Source organism: Tamandua tetradactyla, chromosome 6 (genome assembly GCF_023851605.1).
Source record: "Tamandua tetradactyla isolate mTamTet1 chromosome 6, mTamTet1.pri, whole genome shotgun sequence".
In the NCBI taxonomy this organism is placed as follows: Eukaryota; Metazoa; Chordata; class Mammalia; order Pilosa; family Myrmecophagidae; genus Tamandua; species Tamandua tetradactyla.
In genome coordinates this window covers 115590976-115614788 of record NC_135332.1, presented here as the reverse complement: position 1 = coordinate 115614788, position 23813 = coordinate 115590976, and the positions used below count along the sequence as shown (strand labels likewise).

The window sequence follows — 23813 nt, the reverse complement described above, 5'->3', positions numbered from 1 at the left end:
CACTGAGAGAAACAACCCCCAGCCTTTTCTAAGGAACTTGTCTGACAGGGAAGAAAAAGATGCAAAAATAAAGTAAAAGATGGGGAAAATAAAAAACAGTGCAGGTGAATGTCTCAAAGCTACTTAGCTGATTAAGGTTTCCCTATCTGCCTGGCAAACCCATAGTACCCAAGGAAAATGAAATTCCAAGGCACTCTGTGTAGGCATTGTGAAAAATAAGGCACTGGAGCAACTATGGAATGCTTATTGCCAGGCATGTACCCTGTAAAATAAACTTACTAGAACTGATAAATGGCTAGAAACCCCAATTATAAGTCTCAATACTCTAATATCTGCATTTTGTAAAGTAGATGGAATTGGATGCTACCAAATAAATAACTTCTGGAGAATTATCTATTGCCTGTGAAACATTGACTTCTATAAAAACATGCAAGAAATATGGCTTAAGTTTTAACCAATAATGAAATACAGTGTGCTAAAAATTACTTCAGCCAATTTCAAGAACTCCTATAAATTCTTCTTTTTGTGTCTCTCTTATTGAACTTTCAACAGTAATAACACTTCATATTCAAGATATATTCCCTCCTTGTAGAATTTATCAATTTAGCAGTTTCCCTTTCCCAATTACAGATGAAGTGTGAATGAAATAAGGAAGGCAGTTTTCAGAAAAATCAATGAGGAAGAAGTATTCTTGATTTTAATAGTGCTGTTTTATGAATAGTAATGTGATTTTAAATCTACAAAAAAAAATGGCATGAAGAGACAGGAACTTATAATTTGTGAGAAATATTTTCTTATGGGATAAGAGAGAAAGGAAGCTACTTTATCAATAGCTTCAAACCCCTTCTTAGAAATTTTGAATTTTTTTCAGGTATAATCATTTTGGTCTGTATTCCCAAAATATAAACTTTGATAGGCCAAAGACCATGTCCATCTTGTCCACCATTGTGCCTTGCAGGTGCTTGATAATAGCAAATAGTTTGGGGTAAATACATTAATAAATAATGGACATATATAATTTCAACAATTTTTTTGAATTCTAAAATTGTAATGGAATTCTGTTCCTTCTGCCCCATTCATTGGTTCTAACTGGTTGTTGCTTACCTACAACCAAAAAGGAGAAATCTTGCGTTCCACTGACCTAATGTATGAAATACAAAGCCTAGATCCTCAAATTTACAAAATCTTAATTTGTAAATGATTTACAATGGAGAAATTAATTACCTAGACTTCTAAATATGTCTTATGAGCTGTTTGATTCTCTGTTCTATGGTGTGTTCTCCCTCGAAATGTCTATCCTTGTCCTAAGCCAAAACCAATCTTGAAGACACTCCTGATTTCTCATGTTTTCTACTTTCTGTATAATTTGTCACTTACCTTGTTAATCTTCCACTTGTATTTTCCCCTTCTTTTCCATTTTCGCTGCTATTGCCCCAACACTACCATCAACAAACATGTATTGTTCAGTACTTCTCGAACACTCTTGGTGGAATATTCTGTTGACCACGATGCCAGCCTGGCTCTGACTATGTTACTGCTTCAACTCTCTCTCGTTTACAATCTGTTCCAGTTCATTGTTGATGCCATGGGTTTCAGTTTTCCCAAAACCTTGCACAGGTTCTACTTCTTAAATGGAGCCATCCAAAATGCCAAAGCACTCATGTATTCATCGAATCGATACAATTATAACGGAGTGTCAACTCTGTGAATACCACTGTCTTGGCAGATATTTCAATAACTGAACTCAATATGATGTAATTTGCTTAATTTTTATTTATTTATTTATTTATACCTTTCTCTTATTACAAAAAGAATTTAAAGTAGCTTATTAAAACTAGACAAAAATTTAAAACAATTAAAAAGGAAATGGGGATGGTGCAGCGGTGGTTCAGTGGCAGAATTCTTACCTGCCGTGCTAGAGACCCAGGTTTGATTCCTGGAGCCTGCCCATGCCAAAAAAAAAAAAAAAAAACAGGAAAAAAGAAATGGAATTTATCCATAAAATGCATGCTGTAAGGTTCAACATATCTGATAAAGTTAGGGCACAGATTTGCTTTGAGATTTGCAGTATCCAAATAGAAAGGCAAGAAAAAAGATACATTTATTTGTAAGATTCAGAATATGTATAAGAGTAAATTTGGACAATAATCAAAATCAATCTTTTGTGCAACTATTGCCATATTGAGATCATAAAGAAATTTATTCTGGGGTCCTTATCAAGCGAACAGATAAACTATAATAAACAACTCCCTCAAAAACATTCTTAACAAAATGGAGCAATTGAGCCAACTCAGCAGGTGAACTCACTGCACTCCCCCCTACATGGGACATAATTCCCAGGGGGGTAAATCTCCTTGGCAATGCAGGATAGAAATGCAGGATGAGCCGGGATGAGGCATCAAGATATTGAGAAAGCCTTCTTGACCAAAAGGGAGAGGAGAGAAATGAGACAAAATAAAGTTTCAGCGGCCGAGAGATTGCAAACAGAGTTGAGAGATTATCCTGGAGGTTATTCTTATGCTTTATACAGATATCCCCTTTTTAGTTTATGGTATATTGGAGTGACTGGAGGGAAGTGCCTGAATTGTAGAGCTGTGTTCCAATAGCCTTATTTCTTGAAGACGATCATATAAAGAGATACAACTTTTTAATGTGATCATGTGATTGTGAAAACCTTATGTCTGATGCTCCTTTTATCCAGGATATGGACAGATGAGTAAAAAAAATAAGGATAAAAGATAAAGAAATAATAGGGGGACAAAGTTTAAGGTAAATTGGGTAAATGGAAATACTAGCGGTCAGTGAGAGAGGGGGTAAGGGGTATGGTATGTATGAGTTTTTTCTTTTTTTTTTTTTTAATCTTTTTCTGGGGTGATGCAAAGGCTCAAAAAATGATCATGATGATGAATACACAACTATGTGATGATATTATGAGCCATTGATTGTACACCATGTATGGAACGTATGTGTGTGAAGATACGTCAACTAAAAAATATATATATTTTTTCAGTGCAGCACCTGGTTTTATAGGGTTGCTTCCAGGATGGACCTCAGTATATGAGAATTGTGTGATACCAATGTGCAATTTAATGAAAGCCTTTCTGAGCGTATAATGAACCATTTAAGCTTTGAAAAGTTGGGGTACACACAGCCTAGGAAGGATAGTCACAGTTATGTACCTGGTACAATGTGCATCATGGTACCCACAACAGAATTTTATTCTTGTAATGACCTCTTGAGGAAGACATAATCCTATTTCATAAAGAAAATTTAAGTAGCTCAGCCATGGACACTCCATTAACTATTGGTCAAGAAATAAAACATTACCTACACCCTAGGACCCCCTCAGTCCTAGATCACTTAGTCCTCTCTCCCTTCAACCACTGAAGGGACTTCTGACACTATGGATTAAGTCTGCCTATTAAAATGTGATTGAAATCACAGAGAAAGCGTTCTTTGTTGTCTTTCACTCAATGTTGCTTGTGGAATTCACTCAGGTTATTGTGTGTTGTTGCAGTTTGTTCATTTTTAATAACCGTAGAGTTTTCCATTATGTGAGTATGCCACAACTTACTTACCCATAGTATCATCAATGGACATTTTGGTTGTTCCCAGTTTTTTTACTACTACACATAGCTCTATAAATAGTCTTTTCTCTAGCTTTCAGGTCACATGTGGACCACCTCAGAGTAGGATTGTTGGATCATAGAAATGAATATATTCAACCTTAGTAGATAAAGGAAAACTATTTTCCTCTCTGGTTATCCTCTTTTTCTTTCTACTCATAATTTCATGCTGCACCTACCTCAGTAATACAGCTCAAATCAGTGAAAACCATTACCTAAATAAGGTAAATAACATCAACAAAATAAGTCCCATGAAAGCTTTCCACTTTTTTCAATAACATTGTTGCAAGTAATGGTTAAATTTTCTCTGAAAGAAGTAAGTGTAGAGTTCTATTCTATTTTAATTATAGGATGTAGGGAATGAGCTACTGCATGCCTATTGCTGTAGGCAGGAAGCCCTTTCAAGGGCTTCTTGACATCATCTATCAGACCAAAGCACTAAAATTTCTTTGAACTTGAATTTTAAGTGTGTTGAAATACTGTAACCTTAATTAACTGTGACACATAAATTACTTCATTTTACACTCATGACCATTAGCATTCAGAATTCTCAGCCAAAGTTCCTGAGTTCTCAGACTAACCATGAAAAGTTATTATTGCCCCAGGAAAAGACTATCTTTTGCCTTTGGTAAAAAAGATATAGAACACAATGTGCCACTTGGTGGAGCTCATGGAATCTATTGGGAAATGCGCTTAACCATTGTCTTGCACTCTTCCCTTAGCACTTTAAGAAATGATTCTTTCAACAAAGAAATATGAATTTAAAATTTCCCAACCGAGGCCCTTGCAACTCATCTGGGCTGTTTACATGTTTTCCATGAGAATGTTTTAATTCTATGTTTTCATTTATTCAAATGATGAGCTAAAAAAATTAAGTACTTCCCGGTGCCTGCCCATGCAAGAAAAGATTATAAAGTTAAGTAAGTACTTTCTGGATCATCTAAATGGCCAGAGCTTATGATGGCTGTGGCAATGGGAGTGTTTGACTTTGGTTGTACAATAGCATCGGCACCAGCTGCATTAATAGAAACATCAGGCTAATGAGAAAAGAGCAGAACTTCACGTGTTAACGATGTGTCCAGATGTGCAGTTTCAGAATAATTCAGATGGATTTTAAATAATGGAAGAACTGAAGTATCATATAGCAATTGATAGTTAGGGTTTACCAAAGTCAAATGATATCTAAAAGAATTTCAACAGAATAAATTAAATTAAAATTATTAATTTGAATTTTATTAGTTTTGTGGGTTTGAATTCAATTTATAAACACATTTTTTGTTTATTGCTAAGTAACCTACTGGAATACAGAGTTTATAGAAATGCAGAGTTTATATTTACTTTTATTTTCATATGCATTTGTGAATATAAAATGATATAAATAAAAATTTGGAATCTGTTATAATTCTTTGCTTTAAAATGCGTCTGTATAATTTTCAATATAATCACTGTTCTAACAGATCAGTAATGACTATAGCTAATATTTGTTGTGAACTCTTCATGCAGCACCTTTTTGAATCCTCACAAGTACCCTATTAAATAGGTAATATCTCTGGCTAGCATTCCAGGTTAGGATTCTGACATTTAGACAAGTCAGTCTAAGACCCACTTCTAGCAAGTTCAGACTCTTATCTTAACTATTTAGCTTCACTAAGAGCTATGAGATATTAGAATGCATCACCATGAGGACCAAGTTTTGTCCTAAAATGTAGACAAGTTTTGCTTTATGAGGCTATTTCAGAGTAGTCATTGTTCAGTCCAAGAAATAAAACACAAAGTCTCATGTGATCACAAAATTCCATGATTTCATGGGTAGCCTTACAATGTCTACACATACATTAGGTCATGACCTCACCTATTGTAGTTTTAGATTCTGACCTCTTGTAACTCATCTATTTCAGCTACTATCCATTCTCCTGTGTTTCCCTTGGAAAATTGCTCCTCTCACTGTTACATTAATCCACATTCTGTACCATTTCTGACCAGTGCTATCATTGTTTCTTCAGACATTGGGTTTCAACTCAGTGGTTGCAACAGACTGGGAAGAGTCATCCCTGCAAATGGTCACAAGAACCCCAAAACTAGGGCAAGGTGTCCTTGAGCCTGTCTTAGGGGATCGTGACATCAAGAAGGCAGTGGACAGAGTGGAAATAAAAGAAAGAGAATTCAAAGCATGTTTAAAGGGGAGATTTCACCTCTGTGAGGGAACACATAGCATTTAAATGGAAACAGGACTTGCCTGGTATGGTTATGTCTCATTTCAACACGGCTGCTTCTTTGAAGTATTCACTGGACACTAGAGGCCAGGAAAGCTCCAGCTCAGGGACTGGAATCAATGCTTCTGATCTGATGTAAAAGAGTAATAAACACTGTTTCAAATACTCTTCTTACAAACAACAACGTGTTGTAAGTTAAATTGATGACTCAACTAGATTCGTAGAATACGTTCTTGACAGTAAGTAGAAAGAAACACTGGAAAAGACACTAAGAAAGATCCAAAATGGTAACTCCAAAAACAAGCAATCAAAACTTGACAAGTTTAATAACTCTTTGTTTAGGACTGAACATAGCCTGTTTTGTTTTTTTCAATTATGCTTCTGAAAGCTATCTTCTTCAATGAGATTTCCAGGGCTCTAATAATTCCTCAGTGATTATTTTCTTCTAGATCTTCTCCAATGTGTATTTTTTCCTTTTTTAAATTTCTTATGACCTAGTTTTGACCATGCAAAAATAAATGTAATCTGTATGTATGTTTATATAACAGGTGAGGGAGAGAATTAAACATCTATGCATCCACTATCCAGCTTAAGAAAAAAAAACAATCCACAAATATTTGAAGCTCCTCATGTATACTTCCATGAAAGACTTCAAGTTACTCCCAAGGAAGCATCATCATGAAAAATTTTATCATTACTTGGTGTGCTGGTTTGAAAGGATATATGCCCCCTAAGAAAGTCATGTTTTAATATAAATCCCATTTCTTAAAGGTAGAATAATCTCTATTCAATACTGTATGTTTGAAACTGTAATGAGATCATCTCCCTGGTTGATGTGATTTAGTCAAGAATGGTTGTTTAACTGGATTAGGGGATGACATGTCTCCACCAATTTGAGTGGGTCTTGATTGGTTTATTGGAGTCCTATAAAAGAGGAAATATTTTGGAGATTCAGAGAGACTCAGAGAGAGCAGAGAATGCTGCAGCACCACGAAGCAGAGAGTCCACCAGCCAGCGACCTTTGGAGATGAAGAAGGAAAACGCCTCCCGGGGAGCTTCATGAAACAGGAAGCCAGGAGACAAAGCTAGCAGATGACAACATATTCACCATGTGCCCTTTCAGCAGAGAGAGAAGCCCTGACTGTGTTCGCCATGTGCCTTCTCACTTGCGAGAGAGACCCTGAACTTCATCGGTCTTCTTGAACCAAGGTATCTTTCCCTGGGTGCCTTTGATTGGACATTTCTATAGACTTGTTTTAATTGGGACATTTTCTCGGCCTTAGATCTGTAAACTTGCAACTCATTAAATTCTCCCTTTTAAAAGCCATTCCGTTTCTGGTATATTGCATTCCAGCAGCTAGCAAACTTGGTTTTCTTCATCATCTTTAAAACTGTAAATATATCTCAAAATATTATCTTGTGACTAATGGTACACGGATTTCTTTCTCCAGCCATCTTAAATATTTGTTTCCATTTATTCTCCCCCCTTATTTCCTCCCTCTCACTCTCCCTTCCTTCCTTCCATCTTTCCTTCCTTCCTTGCTATTACCTCCTCTTGGGTGGGTTGATCTTTTGATTTTTTTCATTCCATTATTTTGTTTATAACGAGAAGGAGTTTTAATGGTCTATTCCTATGTTTTTAGTAGTTACTCTTAAAATTCCAACATGAATACTTCGTGAAATCTATGATTAAGCAAATCTTTATCCCTTTCCACCATACAAGGATTTTATAGTCACACCCCAGCGTGCAGGTTATTGTATAAATCTTCTGATTCTCTCTCATTTTTTAATTCCCCAATTTAGACCTTTTAAATATTGTTTTAAATAGCCAATGCTGTTAAAATTTACACATATTTTTGCCGTTTCTTTTTCCTCTGTATTTTGTTTCTTTGACCTTACCTCATGGATTATTTTCGATTGACCTAAAACAGATCCTTTAGAAGTTCTTTATGAATAGTCTCTAAGTGGTAAGCACTCCCAGTTTTTGTTTCTCTGATAATGATTTGATTTTACATTTGGTATTGAAAAGTAATTTTACTGAATATAAAATTCAAATTTGATGGTTAGTTTGTCTCAGTACTTGGAAAATGTTATTCCATCATCCTCTTGTTTTTATTGTAGCTGACAAGACAGCTGTTACTTTAACTATTTTTCCCTTTCTTTCTTTCTTTTACTATATGTTATGTCTTTTGGTATTTTGTTACACTACAGTATGACAAGATGTGTGATACAGAATTATTCTTATTTATCAGGGTTAGGGTCATTGTGCTTTCTGACTCTAATAATTCATAATTTTCATCAATTCTGAAAAAATTTATGTCATTTTTAAAATATTATCTTTTCCCCATTTTCTCTTTATCAGTTTCTGAAATTCTAAGTTGATACATATTAAACTTTCTCATGCTAGGTTTCAGGTCTCTTAAATGCTCTTTTATATTTTTCATCTCTTTGTTTCTTTCTGCTGCATAATGCATAATTTTTCAGGCATAACTTCCTAGTCATTAATTCTCTTTTCAACCATATCTAATCTGCCATCTAACTCATCCTTGGAGATTTTAATTTTAACTACTATAACTTTTCATTTTTAGAAATTCTATTTGGGTCTCTTTGCTAGTTGGAATCCTTGAGGATCAGGGACCAAGATGTTATTAGAGCTCTTGGAGATTTATTGTGGGAAGTATCTGTAAGGAAAATGGCAAGAGAGTCATAGGGGCTTGAAGAGTTATTGGGCTGTGCTGCAGGTATGAACCATTTGGAGAAGAAAGGGAAGGAGAGAAGATCAAGTGGAAGCCTCTCAGACTGCAGTTAGTTCTAAGAAAGTGTGGCAAGGCAGAATGAGGTGGATGGGGTCCTTGAGCCAAATCCACCACCAGAGGAGTCCTACATCTTCCAGAAACAGGCCTGCCTTAGTACCCCTGTTGCATTCATCCTGTGGGAAGCATGGTCTTAGTGGGATGGTGGTGATGCATTTCAAAGTGCAGCAGCTGCACCACTGGTCAATTATTCTTCCTGCAGTTGCAGATCTTAGAGGTGAATTTTCCTTGCTGCCACAGTAAACCCCTTGCACCACACAGATTTATTTCTTCATGCATATTTGGAAAACAGCAACTTCATCATTCCTGTGAGCCTCTCTCCCACCAGGGAAGTTTGTGGGACTAATTATAGCTCCTGTTGCTGCAGTTGATTTGGGGATTCTGGCATTCATCTTTGTTTTAGTTTCCTTGCTACTAAATACCATTTATACAATGGGTTAATTTAAACAACAGAAATGAATTGGATCATGTTTTTCAGGCTAGGAGAAATCCAAAATCAGGCTGATGTTTTCCCCCAAATACTGTGATTTTCTGGGGCTAGCTGCTAGCCATTCTTGGTTCTTGGTTTTTCTGTCATATGGCAATGAACATGGTAGCATCTTCTTCTTTCTCTTCAAGGTCCCATTGAATTCCAGCCTCTGGCTGCTTCTCTCTTTACTTTTACTTATAAAGTAAAAGTAAATTTCCTTTACTTATAAAGACTTCAACTACATTGGCTTAAGGCCCACTCTCATACAGTTGGGCACATCTTAACAAATATCTTGAAAAGTTCCCCTGGCCACAGGACAAGGGTTGACCCTAAACTTTCCTTTTGTGAGGGACATGATTTAATCTCCAACAATCATCTTTATCCATTATCCATTCTAAATTCAGCATTACAAGTTCCTGTGATCCAAACCCTCATACTTGAAGGGTTTGAATGCTTAACTTTTATATCATCTTTAAGATGTGGTTGCTACATATGTCCCTCCAAAATTACAATGTGGGCAAATAAGTACCTTGAAGTGCCTAAATGGACCATTTAGGTTCTATATGTATCCTCCCTGCCCATATTGTGTAAAAGCAACCCTAACTTCTCCTGCTGATAGGGCACCACTATCACGATGCATCTTCTCCCCAGTCATCCCTGGAACAAAAATTACAAAGTACACTGATATCAGCCAAAACTTTTATCCAATGGGACCCTTGCTATGTCCCCTAAAAAGAGTGCACTCCTTTTGGGGTTCCAAGTTCTCAAATATTGCAGAGCCTAGAAAAAAGTTGTGGAAATTAGAAACATGAAATCCCCCAGTGGACCTTTGGGAGTGATGGTAAGTCTTCCCATTCCTTGGTTCTTACTAGGGACACAGCACCATATGCGGGCTTCTGATATGATTAGTACAATTCATCCTGAAGGCATATTTTCCTTTCAGAATTTGCCTGCAAGCTGACATTCAGGTCCACCTTTAGGAGGGCAATCCTTCATTCTATTATTATATGTGCCTATGGGGAATGCAGTATGTGATACAACCTGTGGGTCTCATGATCAAAGGCCCACATATGCCTTTCTTCCATTCTAAACTGGGTGCCCTCTTTGGAACCAATGCTGTGTGGCATTCCACAGCTGTGGATCAGGCATTCCATAGTACCAAGATAGTAGTACTAGCTGAGGCTTTGCAAACAGGAAGGGCAAACCCATGCCTGGAATAGGTGTCTAATCCTATGAGGATAAATTGCTTTGGGTCAATCTCATATGTACTATTTCCATCTTATGCTGGACTACTGAATCTGCCCAATGTTATAGCTTGATGGGTCTGACCAAACCTAACTTATAATGACAAATTCTGTGTACATGATCATTTTGGTACCCATATGTCATGTATCCTGTCTGTAACAGGGTCCAATAATGTGCCAAGAGCCCTTTCTCAAAGGCAATTAAAGTCTTTGCTGCAGCTGGTATAGCCTTGCTCTGAATCCTAATATCGTAGGCTTTGCTTCTCCCATTGGAACTTGCTAAAATCTCCATATTCCATCTGTTCCAATCACAGACACCTCCAACACCATACAGCCTCCAAAATTGTATGGGCTGAATGGGAAATCTAATTGTACCACAGCCTGGACCTTTTCTGTTCCATGCCCCACTCAAAAACGGCAGCCTTCCATGTCACCTGGTACATGGGCCAGAGCACAGATGGATCTTTTGTAAGTGCTAATACATTAGAATATGAATTGCTAAGTAATAGAATATGTAATAGATTATATTCATTGTTACTATCTTGCTTTCCATTCTTTTGTATACATTTGTCATGTATACATGCCAAAAGAAATAAGGTGATGGCGATAATGACATGTTGAAGTGGTTCTCCCACTTACTCACTTAGCATTCTGTTTTTTACATTGAGCTATTTTTCCCTCTATGCTCTTCTTCATTTATACCTAATGTTAAAATAATATTAGACTAAATGTGAACTCTTTCTGCTTAATTGCTAGTGATTCATTGTATTTAAAAATTAACATGATCTCAGATGTGTGTGTTCCCATTTTCTACATGAGGGCTAAGCAGACTTCCAATATAAAGAACCCAGTATTCACTAATTTTTGTGTAATTTGTATCCAATGTTTTCAAACATTAGTAAGTAACAGCAGACTTAAGATATTTCCATCATATTGCATATATTTTAAATGGTCTCCTTTTAAATTCAACTCAATTAGGTCCATTTTATACTAGGAGATAAAAGATATGTTTCTTTCACACTATGAATAACTTTATTTCAGGGATATAGTTACATTTAACTACCCATATGAAAGTCGCCCCTAAAATTAGGGAACCATAAAAAGAATGGTTTTATAATAAATATTAACTCATCCTTGGCACACAAGTATGACCCACAGTATTCAGAAAACTGCATTTTTACTTTTTATTCCATGTGCCAACTATAAAGAAGCAGTGCTGTGTTTGTACTTTTTTGGTGAACATATAAATTATTCTATTATGTTTTAGTATATTCTATTATGTTCATATCTAACATTTGATATTATATATTATTCTCTGATGTATAGGCTGTAAAGTTACTATTTAAATAGCCAGAAGATTAAAAATATTATCCACTTTGGCTGTACTTAAGCTTGTCATATTTAGTACACACAGCAGAACAGAGCAGCTTAGAAATGTAAACTTTTCTGTACTTAATTTATCTCATCTAAACAGCTACTTTGGATGAAGTCTGAACTATGCAGTTTCTATTTAAAGGAGACACCAGACTTAACAGTTGATATTATGAGCATCTTGGATCCTTCAAAGGAGAATAAAACACAGTCAATGGACATTTTAAACAAATACTAGTTGGTTGGTTGATCCTCATAACAGCATGTGGGATATTTATTATAAACTAGAGATCATCTATATTTATATTGTTTAAATCTTATTTGATGTTACATTTTTAACAGCTAAGTAGCATTGATACATACACTTTATGTCTGAAAGAACGCATTTTTGGACATTGAAATACATTGTCCGTTTACAGCTCTTTTATGAGTAGATAGTCAAGGACAATAGCCTGATGGCATTAATATTAGCCTATGCCTGAAAATCTGAATTATAAACATATGATGCTTAACAGAGTATCTTAGGTGATAAGACTTCACTACATGCCATAACTGCTTTGTTTTGCCTAGCACTGGCCAATAAAAGTGCCTAGAATGGTAATTGCTTAGCTGTTTAAAGCAAATGTGAGTGTGCTATTTGCTCATGTATATCTTGAACAAGTTGAAATTTTCATCTGTGTATCTACTTTTTAGCCATTTGCGGTTCTTCCCGCTGTTATTATACATGGTCTTCATCTATCCTTAGCACAGCCACCCTTTACTGCCCTCGACAACCATTCTCAAGGGAAAAGCTCTCCTCTCATTGGAAGCTGACTTTCAGAGAAACTATTCTATCATTACCCAAGATCTTTTCAATACCTGCTGCACATCAATACTGCGTGAGACATCAGGGATTCAAAATATAAACAGCACAACTCCTGTTCCCAAAGGATTCCAGTACAGCTGGGAAACTCTCAATCCTCTGTGTCAGTACAGAAAGAGATGCCGGTCCAGGGTCCAATGAGGACATGAAGGAGGGAATTATGCTTGTGCTCAGGGAAGTTTTAAGTAAGGCAACCTGTAAGCTCTGCTGTAAGAACTGCATACAACGAAAATAAAACAAAAAAATTGCATACAGACAAAGGGTGTGGGGGAAGGGCTTCCAGAAAGTAAACGCTGCATGTGAAAAGGCACAGAGGCATAAAATAGCTTGCATACATGCAGAGAGCTATTGATTTGTTGGGCCTCTGATGCACAGAGCCAAGGAGGAATTGGTAAGGGGAGTCGCTGTGGCAGAAACTAGTGGATTGTGCAAACCAGTAGGGCAGGGAGATATACTGTATTTCATCAATTCTAACAGCCAAATTTTTCACAATTTAATGTCTGAGATCGGGATGCATCTTTCACAGGGGGGCATCTTGCAATGCTGGTCAGACAGCAGCGGGATAATAGCCCCTGTGCATAGTCAGTCATAAGTGTTCTAGGCTTCAGTTGAGTTACAGGCAACCTGTGGATTTAATGTCTTTAAAATGTCTTTCAAAATTACACATGATTTGCTGTTGAAATAAAAAAGAATTTTGTTTATGAAGAATGGCATAGAACAGAGCTGCAGGGCCTACCTTTGATATTAGAGAAGCAAGACTGTCTAAAAGGATTCTTTCAATAAATATAAACTTGAAATTCTAAGTGATAAAAACATAGTGTAATAGTTTAATTGGCATTTTTCTTGCTTATAGGTACATAAAGTATTGATGCATCTCATAATTAGATTTGATAGAATACTGAATACAGAAATACCTTGTGCTTGGTTTCATTATTCGTTTTTGTTTTGTTTTTGCTAGAATAAACTCTCCTAAACTTAGCAAAGGTATTTTTCTCTTCTCTCCATAAAGAATGGACAGTCTGGTCTTATGCTGTTGGTTTTGGGACTCTGTGGCCTAGGCAGAGATGTTAATAAACTTTGTATTTCAGATAGTTGGGCAACTCCAAGGACACATACACACAAGCTGACTACATGACAGTTGATCGCAGGCTGTGGACTAGATCTTTTAGGGGCTCTCGTCAGGCAGGGGTGAGCATCAGGGCACAGGGTGGTGATCTGCAGCTGGTATCAGGGTTCAAAATTCCACAGAGCCAGTTCCCCTGAATATCTGAGAACCAGAGGGTCAAGAGGGAGGCCAGGGAAGACAGAGCCTGCAATGATAAACATCAAACTGTAGGTTTTTCAGTCAGAGGTGTTGTGGTCAAGGTATGCCAGAGCACAAGGCCACGTCAGTGAGAGAGCTAGGGACAGCCCAACTAGTTAGAAGCAAGGAGATGGATAAGTCTGATCCACATACAGGAGAGAGTTCCTTTTTTATTTCCTCCTACCATAGGGTAGAGATAGTTGGGCTGGGCGGGTGGTGGGGCACAGAGGCCTGGCACAGCGGTGAGACTGTTGCATGGGGGAGCTGCAGGATCAACACATTACTGAAAGGAGCAGAGCCAAGGGAGTTGGGGCTCCTCCAAAACCAGAAGGCTTTCTGAAATCCTAGCTCTTTGGTGAGGATATAGAGAAGATGAACATACTGAGGGTCAGCAAAATAGGCATCCATAGGCCAGATAGAAAGCGGAAAGCTGTGAGACCAAAAATATCTGAGTCAAAGATTTAAAAATTAACAGCTGGGGTATTAGTTTGCTAATGCTGCCAGAAAACAATATACCAGAAATGGAACAACTTTTATAAAAGGAATTTAATAAGTTGCAAGTTTGCAGTTCTAAGGCTGAGAAAATGTCCAAATTAAGGCACCAACAAGAGGTCACACTCATTCAAGAAAGGCTGATGCCATCTGGAACGCCTCTGTCAGATGAGAAAGCATGTGGCTGGTGTCTGCAGATCCCTTGCTCCTGGCCTCTGTTGCTTTTAGTCTCTGTTGCTGTAGGGGTTCCTCACTTTGCTTTTCCTGGGCTGACTTTCACCTCTTGGCTTCCCTTGGCTCTCTCCAGGTTCTGGCTTGCTTAACACTTCATGGAAAGCCCATGACAATGTCTGCTGGGCTCTCTGCTTGTGTCTAGGCATCTGCTGTCTGTTGGCACTTCAAGAGTCCTTGTCTCGATCAGCTCCGAAGTTGCTGTTCTCTAAGCATCTGCATCTGTATCTGAGGGTTCTTCAAAATGTTTCCTCTGTTAAAGGGTTGCAGTAAACTAATCAAGACCCACCCTGAATGGGTGGCATTGTCATATCTCCATCTAACCAAAAGGCCACACCCACATTGGGCGCGCCACATCTTCATGGAGATGATCTAATCAAAGGATTTTCACTATGCAATATTGACTTGAGATTAAAAGACATGGTTTTTCTAGGGATATAGAACACCTTCAAAATAGCGTAGCCAGTAATCCAGATACTTGATCCCCATAGCATCCAAATATTTTATGTAGTTAGACCAAACATTGGGCAATTAAAAGAACTTCACTTTTTTTTTTTTTTTCATGGGCAGGGCACCAGGAAGAAAGAACTTCACTTTTGTTCTGTTTACTATGTTGCTTGGCCAAAAACTGGAAGGCAAAACAGTGCATCACTGACACTGAATCAGAAAACAGATCAGATTTGCCAAGATACAGAAAAAGATCCTTGTTATTCAAAATGTGGTTCATGGACCAGCAGCCTGGGCATCACCTGGGAACTTGCTAGAAGCTCATGCTCTTCACCACACGTACTGAGTCAGAACCTTCATCCCAACCGACCCCCACCCCAGGGGATTCATCTGCACGTTGACATTTGAGAGGCATCTCCAGAACATCCATCATTATCATCATCATCTCAGGCACCAATCGGTTAATATTTGTCATGTGCTTTACGTGAATTGGCTCACGACAATCAGTAAAGAAAGCATTATTATTATTATTCCTATTTTAGGTATGAAATAACTGACATACAAAAATATCTTAAATGTGGAAAAGTAACACGGCAAATGGTCGAGCCAGGATTCAAACTCACATCCTTGAACCCTAAAATATAAGTTCTTAGTTGCTTTTTTTCTATACTTAGACATAATCATACCCATAAGTAGGGAGACCATTTGTAGCATTATGTTTGATTTTGAAGAATGAAGGTATTATAAAGACAAATAGAGAAGGGGAGGAAAAGAGAAACATTCATCATCACTACCAATGACTTATCAAAGTGAGTTAATATCAGATTTAAAACAGGGAAGTCAAGCAGAAAAAGGGAAGGCATCACGAGAACTGTTAGAAGTCTTTCTTCATTGATTATTCCAACATTAAAAGATTTCATGTTACACAGAAATATTTATCTGAGAGAAAACAAAATTAACATTTTATGTTTCATCTGTTTTGACAAATACATAATTGCCCTTAGCCTGGCAAAGATTTTCCCTGTTGTCCCAAATGAAAACTGACTAAATGTGACATGAGTTTAGAATTAATCCCTACTGTAGTTAGGATTTGCTACAAAGCAGCTGTTTCTTATTCTCATTTCTTGAGAAACCTGTGCTGATTATGATAGACTTATTAAATGTCTTTAGGAGGCTATCTGTGAAGCTGGTCTAGCTGTTTCTGAATAGTTCCTGAGTTTTATCACAAAATTTCTGTCCTATGCTCTTGTTTTAGGGGTGGTTTATATTAAGGAACTGAGAGATAATAATCAGAAAGAAACAGCATACCTCAAAATCTGAAACAGGGCTATTTTGATACATGTACTTTAATTTAAATTACTTTTAGTTTATTTTTCAAAGGGAGATTCCAGATTTCTAGCGTTTATAATTCTTTCCCTTTAAAATATTACTTTGAAGTGCGGACAAAACACAGACGGTGGCTACATCTGCATGATGCAATCACAGGTCAAAAAAGAGGACAGTCTGTCAAAATGCCACCGTCCAAACCAACCCAGCGCATCCTGAATGGCTCCGTCCTCGGTCACGAGCTCATCCTTGGAGGGCTTCTAAAGCCCCCCTTCCTTGTGAATAGTCAATTTCCCTGGGGTCTTTCTCTGGTTCCCAAAACTCCTACCTCCACCTTTCCTGACTCTCCATTGCTAACGTTTGCTTCAAATCTCCCTTGTTCTCTACCCTCTATGGAGGGCTTCACAGTTCTGACAGTCCCTACTTTACTTGGGATATGGACTCTGTGATGCTCCAGATAGTACTGGGGTTTGTTCGCATTTTTCTCCCTTTATACCCCTGATAGCCGTTCTCCTAAAAGGGTTAATGGAACTCATTTGGTTCCTAGAGGGCACTATGACATTTCAGTAGCTTCAGCCAAGTAGGCCAGGCTGAGACCTTTGCTTCCAAGTCAGTACATGCGTGTGTGGACACCCGCTTTCGGATCAGGCGGTCCCAACAGAGATCAACTAGCCCAACGAAGTATGGGAATTATTTTCTCTGAAGAGTGACTACGGTTTGAAGGTTCCCATCACTCTGGGGCGGTATGCTTTCACAACTGCAGTCTGTTGAGTTGACGACAGCGGATGGTGGATCTCTCTTATTTGTTTCTTTATTTGAAAATTATTTTTTAATTTTTAATGAGGTATAGTTTATATACAATGAAATGCACAGATCATAAGTTTACATTTTGATGAATTTTGATAAATTGTACAACCATGTGACCCATCACCCAAATCAAAGTATCAAAAACGTCTGTCATCCTATGAAGTTCCCTCAGGCCCCTTTGTAGTCAATATCCCACTCCAGAGACAGCTGTTGTTCTGATTTCTACACAAACGGAGTCATCCAAAATATACTCATTTGAGTTCTTTTGCTTAACATAGTGTTTTTTAGATTCATTTATGTTTGTGTGTGTCAGTAGTTTCCTCTTTTTTTATTGCTGATTGTATTACATTGTGGGAATATACCATAAATTGTTTATCCATTCACCAGTCAATAGATATCTGCAATGTTTCTGTGTTTTGACTATTATGAAATAAGCTACTATGGACACTCATATTTAAGTCTTTGTGGACGTATGGTTTTGTTTTTCATATATATGTATATAAAGTTGTTGAATCATAGGAAATTTTATGATTATCTTTATTAGAAACTGCCATACTGTTTTCCAAAGTAGTTGTATCATTTTATACTTCTGCTGGCAATGCTTGAGAGTTCCTACTGCTCCTTTCTTGCCAATACCTGATACTGTCAGTCTCTTCAAATTTCAGTTATTTTGGTGGGTATGTGATGTTACACGATTGTAGTTTGCATTTCCTTGATAACTAATGAGGTTGAAAATTTGTCATATGCTATTGGACTTCATTTTCTTTTTTGTGATGTATACATTCAGGTCATGAATTTAAAGCCTTTCAAGTTTACTGTCTTCAAATTAACAGAGATGATCAAGCCAATACTCATCTTTTCCAATTTACCCTGTCCTTGATTTGCACCTGTTCCATCTGACTTGTGGAATCTTGTATTGTCCTTCTCACTACAGAACAACAGTCTGACCAGGGAATTTATGACATGGAACAGGAGAATACTGGATGGGAGACACCGGAGTCTTATGTGTGTTGGTTTGGTTCTTGTGTCACCTTGGAGAGGTGATGGGGTCCAGTTGTTTGGTCAAGCAAACACTGGACTTACTGTTACTATGAGGATATTTCATGGATTTAAATCATTAGCCAGTTGAGTGCTTCTATAGCTTATTGCAGCTACAATCAACAAAGGAGATTGCCTTCCGTGTGGAGAATCTCTTCGTCCATTCAGATGGGGCCCTTGAAAGGAGAACTGGATATATATGTACATATACATATTCAGGTTTTATTCCTGGGAACCCTGACCAACACACATGGTGGAAGTCACAGCCCAATGAATTGTAATAGAAATCTGTCTCCCACTTGTAGGACACTTCTGAATAAGTTAAGGCTTTCCACCAAGAAACAGGAAGCATCTACTGCAGATGCGATTCCCTATTTCCCCTGCCTGCACTTGACAGCCAACCTCATCAACTCCCCTATCCAGCCCTGGCTCTGGGTCCAAGCATTTGTCAGTATGCTCAACAGAGTTGAAGAGAAAATTTATGAAAAGAGAAGGAAAGAAATCGCAAACCATGCAGAGAATAGACAGAATGAGGCTAAAGTAATATTAAGTGAGCTGAATGGATGGGAATTTTCCAGATTTGAAGGAAGATAGAAGTCTTTAGATTGACAGAGCACACTGATTATAAAACAAGATAAATAGCAAAACCCTACAACCGGACACATTGTATTCAAAATACAGAGCACTGAGGATAAAGAGGAAATATTAAAGGGTACCAGAGAGAAAAAGCAAATTATGTGCAAAAGCATAATAATCAAACTGGTAACGCTCTGTCAATATAGAATAGAATTATATACAGTCAAATTATATTTCAAGTATAAGAGTCTAATATCCACAGACCCTCAATGAAATAACTTCTAAAAGGTGTACTTTGGCAAGAAGAAAAATGAACCCAAATGCAAGAAACAATTGTGAATTTAAAAATGTGTAAATTTAAGTAAATATTGATTGTACAAAAGTAATGCCATGTGTACTAAAATAATAAAACTATAACGTATAATTTTTAAAACAATAGAGAGGGATAAAAGGGAATCAGAAATATTCCAAAATCCAATAGAAAGCAGGAAAGGAATAAAAAAGAAAAGAAAAGAAAGAAAAAAAGCCAATAAAGACATGATAAACAGAAAACACAAATAAAATAGTAGAAATAAGCCCAAATATATTACCATTCCTAATGAATGTAGATGTATTATTTATGTATAATAAAAGATAACAGAGTCACAGACGGAATTTTTTAAAAAAACTGTTATGTGTTTTATTTTTGTAACAAAAAAAAGATAAGCTCAAATTTAAAGTACAGGGAATAAAAACGCAAACAATTGAAAAACTTGGGATTTTTACATCTATGGGTAAATTATTACTTTTATTTGCCCAATAATGCTCTCTGCCTCTAAGTCAATTGCTATGACTGTAAAGCTTTCTTTAGGTTAGAATCTTTCTGTGTCCTTATGTCTTAGGTATGTCTTTCATGAAGAACATATACGGTAGTCTTCTAAGAAAGAAGTATGTATGGAAAACAGAGAACCTACTTTTAAATAACTTATGTTTATGAGTAAGAAAAGAAAATCTAATGGGAATTAAACAACATTTACAGCACGCTAAAAATGATTTCATTCCATTGCTTTAAAACCAAAGTGGCAATAAATCCATGGAAAAAGAGTGGATTGTTCAATAAGTGATGCTAGAACAATTAGTTCTCTGTATGGGAAAAAAGTAAGTCATATTCCTCCTTTACACCAAATACACACACCCCCCCACACATTCCAGATGGATTAAATAACTAAATGTGAAAAGGCAAAACTTTAAAATTAAATGAAGAAAATGTTAGAATGTCTTTATAACCATAAAGGTGAGGAGCTCCTAAACCAGAAAAAAAAAAGGAAAAATTATAAATAGTTAATTTGGCTACCATCAAAAAATTATAGACAGAAATATACCATTAATGAAGTTAAGATAAGCCAAACAAAGAGAGATGTTTACAGTTAATACAATTGACAATATAATTGACAGGCTAGTGTTCTGATTACATTTTTAAAATTGCCTCTAAATTGATAAGAAAAAACAATTCCAATGAAAATTTGCCAAATTCACAGAAGATGTAACCAGAATGACTGTGAATATGGATACATAGCCCTACTCAATGTTATTAGTAATCAGACCAATACAAATTAAAACAGTAAGATAAGAAACAAGTTCAAACAAAATTTTTTTAATCAAGCAGTACTAACTACTAGTAAGTATGTCGGGAAATGAGTACTCTTATACGATGCTGATAAAAATGTAATAGAGTGGCAACCTACAATCTGGCAATATCCAAGTAAAGCTGAAAATGCACATACTCTTTATTATTCAGAAATTTCACCTTTGGTAGGCACCACAAGGAAATTGTTGAGCCTGTGCGCAAGGAAACGCATATAGGCATTCTTTTTGCACATTGTAACAGTAAAAATGTGAGAACAATCCAATATTTATCAATAAAGCAATTAATAGAGTAATATTCCTATGATTTACTATACAGCAGTTTAAATGAATAAACTAGATCTTACATTTATCAACATACAAAACAAAGGTTGAGTTAAAAATATATATATATAATTTAGATAAATTTTTAATAAAATAGTGCTACACAGTGTTGACAATTGCATATAATAACAAAAACATGGTGGGTAAAAATCATCATAATAATTACCTTTAAAGGAAGGGATAAGATGGCTGTGTGGGAGGAAAAAAGACGGCTTCAGTTGTTGCAAAGTACTATTTTTTAAAATAAATATGGAAAATTACTAAGACAATTTTTAATCTAGGTAATAGTCATATACAGGTATACTTCAGAGATATGGCAGGTTTGATTCCAGACCACAATAAAATTATTATCACCTACAGTAAGTCACATGAATTTTTTGTTTCCCAATGCATATAAAAATTATGTTTACCCTACATATAGTCTATGTCTATTAAGTGTGCAATAACATTATGTCTAAAAGAAACAATGCACATACCTTAATTAAAAATACTTTATTGCTATAAAGTGCTAACCATCATCTAAGCTTTCAGTGGGTCATATTCTTTTTGCTGGTGGAGGGTCTTGCCTCACTGTTGATGGCTCCTGACCGAAGGTTTGAGTAGTTGTAGCAATTTCTTAAAACAAGATAACAATGACGTTTGCTTCATTGACTGACTCTTTCTTTTAAGAGAAATTTCTCTGTAGCATGCAATGCAGTTTGGTAGCATTTTACCTACAGTATAGAACTTCTCCACCAGGAGCAGATTCCATCTGAAGAAACCATTTTCTTTGTCCATCCATATGAAGCAACTCCTCATCTGCCTAATTTTACCATGAAATTGCAACAACTCGGTCACATCTTAAGGATGCACTTCTAATTCCAGTTCTCTTGCTATTTCTACTACATCTGTGGTTACTTCCTCCATCGAAGTCTTGAACCCCTCAATGTCATCCATGAGGGCTGGAATCAACTACTTCCAAACTCCCGTTAATAGTAATATTTTGGCCTTCCCCTAGGAATCACAAATGTTCATAATAGCATTTGGAATGTTGAATCCTTTCCAGAAGGTTTTCAATTTACTTTGCCCAGATCCATCAGAACAACATTCAAACATTCATCTCATCGTGTATCTTCATCAGAGCCCTTAGGTGACCAGGTACATTGTGTATGAGCATCAACCTCATGAGACAATCTTTGTTAGGTTCAGACTGTTTGTCTACAGCTTCCTCACCTCTGTCAGCCTTCGATGGAATTGAAGAATATTAAGGGCTTCCTCTGGCTTAACCTTTGGCGTAAGTGAATGTTGTGGCTGATTTGATCTTCTATCCAGACCACTAAAACTTACTCCACATCAGCAATAAGACTCTTTCACTTTCTTATCATTTCTGTGTTCACTGGAGTAGCTCTTTTAATTTCCTCCAAAAACATTTGCTTTACATTCGCAACTGGGCTAACTGGAACAAGAGACTTAGCTTAGAGCCTATCTCAGCTTTTGACTTGCCTTCCTCACTAAGCTTAGTAGTTTCTAGCTATTGATTTAAAGTGAAGCACAATAAAGTGAAGTGTAATAAAATGAAGTATATCTGTGCTAGACTTCTATATTTTCTCTGTAATGTTCCAAGTGCTTTAAATTTCATGATAAAAAGGAATATGAATAAAATTCCATTTGCCAGAACAATAAAATACTAATAAATTATAAATCAAATAAAAACTACACGTAGTGGGCATTGTTGTTCTACACGACAAAGTTACGCCTTAAAAAAGAACCTTGATTTCATCCAGATATCTTGTAAAATCGAAAGCATGCATAATCTATGTCCTGGAAATTCTAACTCTAAAGAAATTCTTGGACATGTAAAACAGGGATTTATGTGAATGTCTCTTGCAATAATGTAAGTACAAGATAAAAATAAAAGTGTAAACAACCCAAAATATCATCAGCAAAGGGATAATTTTTTAAAAGAATAAGATTCTATATAGCAAGTGAAAGAAACTAGATCTATGAGACAGCATGGGCTCACCTCAAAATATACAATACTCAGCGGAAAAAAATCAAATTGCAAAAGTTATGTAACATGATATAATTCATATGAATATAAAACACACAAACGACAATGTAAGTTGTTTCTGGATATGTCCATGCATATAAAAGTATGAAAAGAAGTCATGTGAGGGCTATGTGTCAAACTCAGAATAGTGTTTGTCTTTGGGTAGAAGAAACCTAGGTATGGAGGTGGGAGATAAAGCGCCTTCACCTTTATCTGTAATCTTTTAAGGAATATGAAGAATAAAAAGTATTAATTATTCATGATGAGTAATGTATGCAGAGATTTCTACTGTCTCCTTACTTTTCTATGTTTTTGAGATTCCTCACCATTTGAAAAAAATTTTAGGAAAGAAATTTTAAAAGAGAGAATAAAGCACAAAAAAAGAAAAGAAACCACCACGAATCTCACTGGAAGAAATCATGTTATCTTTGTATAATTACATTATCGTAATTTGTGCACAAAGATAATTCACATATATTTTATAAATATAAACATGCTGTTCTATAACTTGCTTGCTCACTAACAAAAGCACACAGAGATTTTCCCATGTTATTAAATACTCTTTGTTTTAGTTTGCTAAAGTTGACAAAATGTAATATACCGGAAATGGGTTCACTTTTACAATGGGGATTTATTAACTTACAAGTTTACAGTTCTAAGACTGAAAATGTTCACATCAAGGCATCAGCAGGCAATGTTTTCTCCCCAAAGACAGGCTACCAGCAAGCCTCAGCTCCTCTGCCGCCAGGCACACGGCAGTGTGGTTGGTCTCTGCCTTCTCTCCCAGTTTTGCTGCTTCCAGCTCCTGGTTTCAGTGGCCTTCTCTAAGCTTCTGCGGTTTCTCTTTGTGTGTCCTCTCTCAGCTTTTCTGGCTTTTTTCTCAGAAGTTTCTGTGTCTTTTCTCTCTCAGCTTTTCTAAGGCTTTTTTCTGTGTCTTCTGTGTCGTTACCTTTTTACAGAGAGCTCCAGTCGGAGGATTGAGAGCCACCCTGAGTGAGGTGGGACACAGCTCAACTTCA

General features: G+C 36.6%; 1 long non-coding RNA gene across 1 annotated transcript in view; it reads right to left on the bottom strand.

Moving 5' to 3' along the window:
• Positions 1 to 5862: 5862 nt before the first annotated feature.
• Positions 5863 to 23813, bottom strand: part of LOC143686302 (uncharacterized) — an 83626-nt gene continuing 65675 nt past the window's right edge. Inside the window, exon 4 of the long non-coding RNA XR_013177015.1 lies at positions 5863 to 5969. This is a non-coding gene — a long non-coding RNA (uncharacterized LOC143686302). The remainder of the gene's footprint in view (positions 5970 to 23813) is intronic.